Source organism: Prunus mume, linkage group LG4 (assembly GCF_029339155.1).
Source record: "Prunus mume cultivar Tortuosa linkage group LG4, ASM2933915v1, whole genome shotgun sequence".
NCBI classification, from domain to species: Eukaryota; Viridiplantae; Streptophyta; class Magnoliopsida; order Rosales; family Rosaceae; genus Prunus; species Prunus mume.
Window position 1 is genome coordinate 21,104,729 of NC_142701.1, and position 10,889 is coordinate 21,115,617.

The window sequence follows — 10,889 nt, forward strand, 5'->3', positions numbered from 1 at the left end:
TGACCAGAAAAAAACCAAAGAGGGAAGATTTTACTCTTTTGCTTTTCCCAAAAAGATTTTACTTTAATTAATCTAAATTACAAGGAGGTTGATTCGTACTTTGGTGTAGAGTGAGGAGAACATTCGCTCTACCCAACTTAAAAATTGGATATATTGGAACTTTTTAGTAAATTTTCTTTCTTAGAGCATCTGAGATGTCAAATACCAAACATCAAATTTAAATTTGATGGTGATGTGGCAATTTGACATTTACATATTTACACTCCACCCGATATGTCAAATAAATAATTATCAAATCATTTAAGATAAAGAATAAAAATAAAAGGAAAATAATAAATGAAAGTAATAGGTCTTTAAAAATAATAAAATATTCATTTGACATCTTTGAGATGTCAAAATAACATCTCAACCTCTAGCCTTCATTCCACATCAGCTTTAATATATCTCTTTCTAAGAAAAAAAAAAGAAGCTGCCTAAAATAGTTTTTATAGATACTAATGTTTCATAACCTTTAAAGGGAAAAGAACACCAAGCAGTAAACCTAAACTCTCTCTCTCTCTCTCTCTCTCTCTCTCTCTCAATCAAACACACACAGAACGAGGTTTATGTATGACGAAGAGTGAGTACGTAAATATTTAAGATGAAGAGGAATACGAACTGAAGCTAATCAGTATCATCACTGTTAGATCTGCCTGCATATAAGCTCATAGGAAACTTTTGTGAAGAAATCTCTGATCTCAGGTAAGTTGTTGTTCATTTGCAGATTAATTTGTTTTTCTTTTCCTGCAATCGAAATAATATTTTGGTTATGTTAGTTTGAATGGAAAGCAATTTTCCAGGAAAAGAGTTTCTGGGTTCTTCTATAACATTGAATCTAGTTAGGCCCCCTTTTTTTTTTTTTTTTTGTAATTGTCAAGATTGTATGCATATACAAGCTGTGGGATCTTTGATTCTTTTGGCACTTGAAGAACCTTTATACTGTCTAGATTATTTTCAGTATACATGTAGGGAGATGTGTGTAACTAGTGTGAACTTAATTATGAAAGATGTATGTAGCTAGTCTTATGAATTGTAGGTATATATCCCTTAGAAATTCTTATGAATAAATTGATTGAGAAACCCCAAAGAAGATCGAAGATTGCTGAGTTGGACCTTTGCTGCATAGTTTGTGGCTCCTTTGGTGTGTTGAGTGTGAAACAATGATACAGTGCTTAATTAGCTTTCTCATACAACATCATGTGAATAAATACCTCAGGCTTCACTCAGGTTAATTGTTGTAACGGTAGACCAATTCTGACAAATTCTAGTTTCTAAGCTTTGATAGATCAGCCATAACTAGCCGTTTAAGGCAAGAGATGAAAAACATTTTGCGAAAAAATCGGCAAAGTCGGTTTTTAGGGGCAATTTCTACTCATGAGTTTTTAACACAAGATTAATCTTCTAAACCATGAAACTTGGATAGCTCAAGATAAGGCTTTCATGAAATGTTGCTGATTCAGTTGCATTCCCTTGGTTATAATAGATAGAGTGCTGCCTCTTAGTTAATAAGTTGGTTCCTCTTGTTGTATGTGGTGACAGAATAAATCTCACATGTGAGAATGTATAGTTTTGCATCACAATATATATTAGATCTTGTGTGCCTCTCCTCCCACTTTGGTTTTAATACCCGTCTATAGTATTTGTAGAGTTGTTGACATATTATATATACATATTTTCTTTTATGTGGACGTCCGGACGTTATATATTTTATACTATCCTTTTATGTTTTCCTTTATATTTATAATGACGTCCGCATGTTATTATCATGTGGACATTCATATGAGAGAAGGATTAATTATATGTACCCATTTTAGATTTACTTTGTGATTATAAGGGTAAATTTTGACTTATGTTTATATACAGTAGCGGTTACTAATCATGCTTCCCATAAAATTGTTGTTTTTTGTTTGTGATTGTTTTTTTTTTTTGGGTGTTTAGTTTGTTTTTCTTTATATTAATTATGTATATCTTCTTTCATAACACATGTAAGCTTTTTTGTGTGTGTAGCTTTTGAGGCATTGATTGTGATGCTGAAGTTAGTCGTTATTGTTTGATAAGGAGATGTGATGGAATACCTAAAATGAAAATTTGAGATATTCTCTCTCAGAGCTATTGAAGTAAGTAATCATATTTGGTTGGTGGACTATACAGGATAGAGCCTAATATTTGCTGTCAGTAGTTATCATGTACAAGAAAGAAATCCAATATCTTTGTAGGCTTGATTTGGATGTGATTGGTACTAAAAATACCAACATGGCATTAGTTGCTTTAGGGAAAGTACTTGGCAGCCTATGACTTTTTAGGGGGAACAAAATGTTGTCTATGGTGGATTATTGGTTGTCTTAGAGCATTTTCAATCATTTGTCATAGTAAAAGGTAAGGAATTGTAATAATTGTTGTTATTTAAATGAGTAGTCTTTACCCAATCAATTTTTTTTGTTGATTTTCCACCCATTACCATGGCAACCCAATGACGACCACTATTCACATGAGATATGAGGAGAGGAATTTGTATAGAGTTTTGGTGTGGGAAGTGAAGAATACAGCTAGGTATTTATATATATAAAATTCTAAAAATTCAGAATTTTTGGTTTTTTTTTTGTTTATTATTTAAATTGGTTGCTGAAGTCACAATGACGTTAGCATTAAGTCATCGTGCTTAGGTAGTAGCCCAAGCAAGTCTTGCCTTGAGCCTTGCTCAGGCTGGTGGAGCCCAGTGCTTACCTTGACAAGCCTTGGCCGCTGGAAACGGGATTGGGGGCCTGGGGCCTCTTGCCCCGGGCTAGCCCCTTCCGTTGGAGTTGCTCTCATTGGAGATATTTTTTCACATGGTCCAGCATTTAACCAAGATTAATTGCCCTTCCCCTATAATCTGACAATTTCTTCTAGTTTTGGAAACATACCATAGGTTTTGATTTATAGGAAAATTCTCAAATAAGTATTTTATGTTAAGGATTGGTTACATATTTCTAATCTCGGTCAATAAATTAAATCTACCAACACATCTAATGAATGCACCAATGACCGAGATTAAGAATATGTAACCAATCCTTAACTTAAATACTTATTGTTGATTCTCCCTGATTTATATCCCTTTCAACACTTTACATTCATACTGTACCATAAGGGGATCAGAAGATTGGTACAAATGTGTTGAATGTGCTCTTGTCGAATTTACATTTGGTTGGTTTCTTTGAAAATTAGGAGAAAACAAATGTTATTTAGGGCATATGGTACTAATTATATGTGATCAAATATGAGAAGTGAGATGCTTTGGTTGTGAAACGAGAACAAGAATATATAGAGAGAAATTTACATATATACCTTGTCAATTGGAGACAGACAAACCCTAATAGCTGCCTTTTTGAAAATGAAACAGATATATGAAGAGAGGATGCAGCTGGAAGTCATATTGGAAGTGCTAAGCCAAGCTTAACTTTGATGACAGAAAAAAATGCATGTCTGAAAAGCTTTTGATGTACATTAACAGAGCTCAAATATGAGGTTCAGCATGTCTTAGTAGATCAGTTCATGATTTCCTTGTCGTGTAAGCCGATCTGATAAACACGATCGATACATGTTATAAATGCGATACATTATTACATCACATTATGTCACACATTTTGCATATCTGAATGGCTTCAATGCAGATGGAAAATTCTTAGATTCATAACTTGTGTCAGCCAAGTTGATCTCATCAGCTTGAATGGTTCTTATAGTTTTCTCATAATGTGTTTTTGTGCAGGCATTGGCTTAATTTCCTCAATTTTCCACGAACTGATATGTGAACCTTCCTTATTAATTAGGGAATATGTGCAGATATAGACTACTGGGAGGACACAGGTTTGCCAGAGAGAGAGTTGGGTATATTTTGTATATTCTAAGTCTGGTTTGTAAAGCCCCAGGGGCTGGACCTTTATGCTGGTTCATTTCCAAACAGAAAGAGGATTGATGAGGCAGGCTGGCTGGCAGGCATGCTCTGCGGGCCTGAACCCCAAAAGGCTCTAAACACATTGGGCCCCGGAAAAAATCACAACATATATGGAGCAAGTCCCAATTGTGTCATGGATAGCTTTATCGCATGCACTTGGGTTGTTTTTACACGAGAGGAAATACAGAGTAGTCCTAACTTGTATCATATATGTCCGCTATCTATAAATTAGACCAAAAAATAGGTAGGGACGGATTTAGAATTTCAAAATGATGTGGGAAAATGCACCTTACGAGTAGCTAGGTTGTTACATATTAAGTTGGGCTAAACTTGAAAACCTATCTTACTCAGCTGGACTATATCTCATGTTAGACATTTCATTGGTCCGTCGCTACGAAAATAAGCACTGATATCTCGAAGGAAAAAAAAAACTACGAAATTTATGTAATGTAAGTATTAAGTACACAAACTATAAAGGAGGATGTGATGGCATTGCACACCTTATTTTGTGCATAATTTGGGTTAAGATGAGTAAATGATTTGTTTGTAGACATGTTAATCAAGCGAGATTTACCATCTTATCTAAACAAAGCTAAAAACAAAAAAAAGTAAAAAAAAAAGTAAAAAGTTGAAAGCTATAGTATGAACGTAAGAACAAATCATCTGGCTTGAATTGAAAAAGAATCAGACAGTAGTTGTGGAGGAGGCAGAGGTGGGGCTTGAGTATTAAGGGGTGCACGTGGGCATGATAAAGCTGCCATTTTGACCAATCACACACTTTGTCGCTTTCTCAATTGTGAGGTGGCGGATTGTAATTGGCTCTAGAAGAATTTTAAAAAGATGAGTGGTTTACCTTTGCTTGGCCTACTCGTACATTATTTTTTTCACTGTCCTCTGTTTGGGTTGGGACCAAACAGCTAGTAGTAGGGAAATACTGTTGGATTCTGACTCATCTGGGATTATTACATATTGCACGTGCATGAGACTTATATCATCAACATATTCATAATTTGCATGAGGGTTCATAACTGGTTTTATTAGACTTGTTTATACAATAACCAGTTTTTTAGGGTTTTTAACTATAGACGTCCTTGAATTTTACCTTCAATTGTAATTAGGTTCGTGAACCTGTTTTTTTTATAGGCAATTATCTTTTAACTTCACAAGTTATTCCAATTGGGTCCAGACATCCAAGTCTGTCAATTTGTCAGTCAAAGTGAGGGGTAAAAGCATCCTTTTGAGCTGCAGAATGATTTTATGAGAATGATTAAGAACAAAATTTAATAAAAGGAAAATCTTGGATAAAATTTCACCGAACCCAACTGTGCTTAGCAAACCATGTGGCTCAAATTGAGGTGGTTTCTTCTTTTATGAATTCTCCGAGCAAAGACCATACAAATTTTGTACTTTCTGATAAAAATATAGAAACACCAAAAAGTGTTAGAAGAGAACCCATTTCTTATAATTACCGTTCGAGCCTTCTTGGCTTTCTTTTGAGCGAAAACCACCAAGCCCGTTCTTCTATATGACAATTTACAGGCTTCGTTTGTGTTTGCAGCGAAGCTTTGAAGCAACGAGGAAGAACTCCATGAAAGAGTCGATGTTGTGGATGCCATTGCCACACTTTCTTTCACTCTTACACAAGCTCACTGTCTCTCTCCCTCTCACACATACAATCTCTTGGGCTTTATGAGATTTATGAACAGGTTTGCAGACATGGAGCTGGTCATCGTGAAAACTCTAATATACCTCTCATAATAAGAGCACGTGCCATTCACACGGTCAAACTCAACGGATTCCGTTACGGCAGGATCTAAATGGAACTACTTGTCGAGTTAAAAGATGTAATTGCCTAAAAAAAAAAGTTCACAAACCCAATTGCAACTGGGGGCAAAGTTCAAGGATGTCTACAGTTAAAAACCTTGTTTTTTATATATACTTGTGAGCAAATCAACTATGTTTTAGATATGAGTTATAGAGACCTCATATCCCATCTTAGCTCATATTTTTAGAAATGTTCGGGATAGTTTCATAGTCGTTTGCGTGATTGATTCTTGACCGTTATTACATTGTAAGTTCCACTTGCATCCACAACTGACATCAACGATTATTTCAAACATACCCAGAATGTGAGCGGCCTCACCCAAACCCATCCCCAATGAGCTCCGCTCCATTCCGCATCTCTAAGCAGCACATGAAGTCTTGACTTAGGTCTATTTTAGCCTGCAGCTTTCATTAGGGAGTTAGGTGGCTGTGTGTGTACAAGACCCATACCTAATTTCATCTTGCTGTTACAGCTAGCGCTTCATTAGGTATCTGTCAAGTACGCCTTCCTTCTTAAGCGCGTTTGCAGGAGTGACCCAGCTTACAAATTTGTAGGTATATGTGATTCAAATCTACAGATAAGGTGAGGTTGCTAATTATAACAAAATGACAAGCCATATTCACATTGTCCTACACAACTCATGCTATTCTATTTATATAAACAACATTATCCTTCCATTTGCTCATGCTAGTGTGTCTTCATCAAAGCATGGAAATTCCATGGACTTTATATCTGACAGACTATATTAGTTTATACCTTGGTTTTATTTTATTTTTATAGGAGCAATATTGGAGTGTGATTTCGAGTAATAGACTTCAATTGCACGAGTAACTGCACTCTTAACTACTTGAACTATTAGCACATCAATTCTTAGATTATACATTGGTACTTATGTATCAACGTAACTCATGAATAAGATGTTAAACTAGTTTGTTTTTGTATTTGTGAAAATAGCATGATGAGTTGAATGGTGGTAAAAGTAACAGTAGTATTTTTGTTTTGGGATGAAGAAGATGAATCCAAAGTAGAATTAAAATTGTCCAATCATATGGTACGAGCCGCATGTGATCACCCATACTTTTTTTCAAGATGCATTTGAAAGCTGAGTTGACAACACCATAAAATTCAACAACAAAAATAAGAAAAAAGTTACACAGAATTTTGACACGATATACAAAACACTCATCACCATAGACATTACTTGGCTAGCAATAATATATGAAATCCTGCTTTCTTTTTCTTCCGGGAATATAGAGCTAGCTCCCCCTTTGGATCTGCTTCTGCTTCTCCCTGCTTTATTTATATGACTAAAGAAATGTAGCTAGTATTTTAACCAACCTTCCCTCCCTCTTTCAAAAAAAAAGCTGTAAACAAGGGGCTGAAGAATCTCTCCTTTACTAGCTATAGCTACTAGTGATCCTTTTATATCTATGTAGATTACTTTGGCACCATTAGAATGAGATCGATCCCTGCATGCGCTAAATTATAATTGACAAAGTTATTATGTACTTACTTTCTTTCACTGTGCTTCACCTTTATTTATTCAATAAATTAATTAAACTAGTGAGCCCGCTTGAATTATGGAACCAAAGCTAGCTAGCTAGCTAAACTGGTACAAATATGCACACACAGAGAGAGAGAGAGAGAGAGAGAGGTGAAACACAGCTTCTCTAAAATTGGTTCCAAATATCTAATTAATTCAAAGATTTTCTATGGTACAAATTCTGCAGGAAAAGAAAAAAAAAACAATTGTGCATCATCACTGACATTTCTCATTGCTGGCTATTTACACCTCATCATTGTAGAAGGGTGACAGAGGGAGAGAGATGATTGATGATTTGCTGAAATTTCACTGCAGCAATGTTTGAAGATGCTTGCTTGCTTTGCTTTGCTTCAAGTTGGAAAAAAATTAATGGCTGATGTTGAAAACTTAAACAATTGCAAATTAGTCATGCCAACAGAGAAGCATAACCACACATCTCCTAATGATGTAGAGCCTCCCTTTCTGCTGTCTAAGATACCCTCCAAGCCTTCTGCATGAAACCCTATTGCTCCTCTTGTTGGACTGATCAGCTGCCATGGCTGCACTGTTAAGCTTCATATATCTCTCTTGCTTTTCTTCTCCTCCTATAGCTTGCCTTAACATACAGAGACTTGTAGCACTTTGGTTTTGGTATGTTTGAGAGGAGAGGCAAGAAGGGGTTGATATAAATAGAGGGGTCTGTGGTCCAAGGGTTCCAAAAGAAATATGCACAAAAGCTAGCCCAGGCCCCCACCCAACCCAACCCCAAATTCCAAATTCCATGCACTTAAAATTTTTCAATTTCCAATTTCCAATTTCCAAATTACCCCCAACCCACCTCTTCTATCTTCCCTGACACGTCATCCTCTTCACCAACATTTATGTGGGCATCAACCACCGAGAAAATTGGTCGGCCATTCATAAAAAAGAAAAGGAAAAAAATAAAAAATCCTCAGAAATTTTTGAGTTTCTAGATATTTGAGCAATTTGGCCTGAGTGTTCCCAGACCCTGAATTATTAATATTTCGTGACAAAATTTTGTTGTTCCTGTGTCATGTCTTGTGACTGCAATGCATGCTGCACAAGGAAAACAAGCATAATTGTTGGTATTGACCAAAAAAATAAATAAAACAGAAGCATACATAATTGTTCAGATAATTTCATGATGAACTCTGCTCCATATAACTCTTCAAAACAAAAAAAAAAACCCTGCTCTCATATCGTACGTGAAAAGGTTCCACTTATAGTCTATTAATTTTTGTTACACATTATATTTTAAGAGCAATTTCTCCTTAAGAAATGTCATGGGTTCGAATCCTAGATTCATATAGTGTGTGTGAGTTTAATACGCTATCGCCCTTTTCAATAAGAAAAATCCTAAAGAAAAAAAGGAAAAAAGATTTCATTGAAAGTTCAAATTTCCAAATATCCCTTTTCAGAATCATATTGAACTCAAATGCTCTGAGAATTTGAATTATCAATGCAGTTTAATATTTCATAAAAATTAAAAAAAAATCATAAAAATTAATATAACAATATGACTGTAATTTTTGTATATGTAAGTCTGTGAGATTAGGGGAGGTGTCTAGTTCCAATTACATGGGATGTTCCTGTAGGAGAGTACTGGTGGAACTCATGAAATGGACAGAGAGACAGCGCATTTGTGTACAAATTACTATAATATTGAACCTCGAAACCCAAAATTTGCAATATAATCTGCAGTGCCTTCTTCAAACCCAACCAAAGTTTAAATAAACTACTTGATTATGTGATTATTTAGCCTAAGACGAGACATAATCCCACATGTTTAGTCTCGTGCTCCTCCCATATATTTCACTTGGGTGCATTGGGAAAAGGTCAACTTAACCAGACCATGAACCCCGTCTTCCTCCCTTTCTTTAGTCTTGGGGAGTTTATGCATAATCATTTGCAGTAATTTGAGTTCGATTAGGGCTGAGCAAATAGGCTGCTCAAGCAAATAGGCCTCACTTGGTAATGGTGACCATGTTACCAAGAAAACCGGAACCGACAACCCAACGTACTCTCATTTTCATCTTGTACTTACTAAAATACGGAATAAAAAATTATCAAATTTATCTTGTCGATTTAATTTAGTATTTGATATTAAACCGAACTAATTCAACTCGTATCCACCCCTAATTAGGATTTGATTACAAGATCTTTTCAATCTTCATATTTTGGGGTTCTGGAACTAATTCAACTCCAAGTACTAAAATAATTTTTTGGGTGAACCAAAAGGTGGGTGTTTTTATTTTAGTTTTTGTGGTTCTAATAAGATGAGTATATTTTGGTTTGCGAGTAAGTTTGGTAATGCTTATTCTAACTGTCATCCACCCAAATGAATGGATATATAAATATAAATAAATCCCATCAAATCAAACAAATTATCTTTAATTGGAATTGGTTGATTACAGAAGAGTCCAGACATGTCTTCTCCATCATTTTGATTAAAGACTGAAAAAAAATGTAAGCTGAGCTGAGCCTTATCTGAAAGTGGGCCTAGCTAGCCCAAAATTGAATAAGATCTTTCAGTGCTGCTTGGATTCCAGGAAGCTACCAAAAGAAACAGTATATTTTGGAGGGCCCATATTATAAATGAAAAATAAATACGCGTACCTGTAAGACTAAGAAAGGTTTTGGTCACAGGAGACACAGTCCATCAAAAACTGATCTCAAAATGCACTCTCTCCATTGTCAAAAATAAGTCCAGGTTCTTGTCTCATCATTGGCGGCTTACGATCGAACTCAGGTGTAAAGAGACGGATACAGTATTTTGACTAACTAGCCTTACTCACGTTTGCTTATTGGCCGGTATTTGATTTGTTTTTTCTTCTTCAATAAATTGCAGAGGATGACATGGCCAAGCTAGTTCCATTGGCATGGCTGTAAAAGCATAAAGAAGACAAACCCTGCACGTGAAAGCCTCGTGAGGGACATGGACACTGCCTGTGATATGCTAAGCAACCTAGATTTTTGCTGAATGTTCATAATTAGGGGGGAGCTGTCTGTCCGTTCAATGTTTCTTAATTCTTTACAACTGTTTTGAATGTGGCATCAAAACAAAAGTTACAGTGGACAAAGTTTGTCTTGGTAAAACCAAAGATTGTGTTTGTCCTCCTCGTATCTCTAAACTGTGCTGTTCACTGTATAAAGTCGCCTAAATTTTCAATTAGATTCTACAGATCTGAACTAGGATTTAGCTGCTTCGTCTTTTGTTTTTCTTTAATTAATAGTGCCAATCAATTGAGTAAATTGTAAGATGCTTTTGATTCCAACAAATTCTAGGGGAAACTGAGAGGAACCTTCCTATCAAAAAATTAGATTTAAGAAATATGTTACAGAAGCTTAACTTTTCTTCCAACATTTACCTCAACTTTTCATATAATAGGATTAGTCCTTCCTACATGGATTATTCTATATGAGATTGAGAGAGTTGGGTTTTTCTTGTTTACGTGAATTAGGTCAGTTGACCAAGGACAATGTGTCTGTCCTTTGCACCCGAACTTGAACCTCTTCTCATACATCAGAATAGTTTCGAATATTCACATTGA

The 10,889-nt window shown here is 35.5% G+C and overlaps 2 long non-coding RNA genes and 1 pseudogene across 4 annotated transcripts; 2 read left to right on the forward strand and 1 right to left on the reverse strand.

Annotated features, from left to right (window-relative positions):
• The first annotated feature begins 529 nt into the window (after positions 1–529).
• Positions 530–3,712, forward strand: LOC148918135 (uncharacterized). 2 transcript variants are annotated; one of them, XR_016125840.1, is made up of 3 exons: positions 530–741; positions 2,047–2,156; positions 3,419–3,712. It is a non-coding gene; the product is annotated as an uncharacterized LOC148918135 (long non-coding RNA). The 2 variants fall into 2 exon arrangements; XR_016125841.1 differs by lacking the exon at positions 2,047–2,156.
• A 3,749-nt stretch (positions 3,713–7,461) lies between these two features.
• LOC103329662 (small polypeptide DEVIL 4 pseudogene) lies at positions 7,462–7,989 on the reverse strand (annotated as a pseudogene). Its single transcript, XR_016126220.1, has one exon. The product of XR_016126220.1 is annotated as a small polypeptide DEVIL 4 pseudogene (transcript).
• A 1,967-nt stretch (positions 7,990–9,956) lies between these two features.
• LOC148918136 (uncharacterized) lies at positions 9,957–10,590 on the forward strand. Its single transcript, XR_016126221.1, has 2 exons — positions 9,957–10,087; positions 10,187–10,590. It is a non-coding gene; the product is annotated as an uncharacterized LOC148918136 (long non-coding RNA).
• Positions 10,591–10,889: the final 299 nt, after the last annotated feature.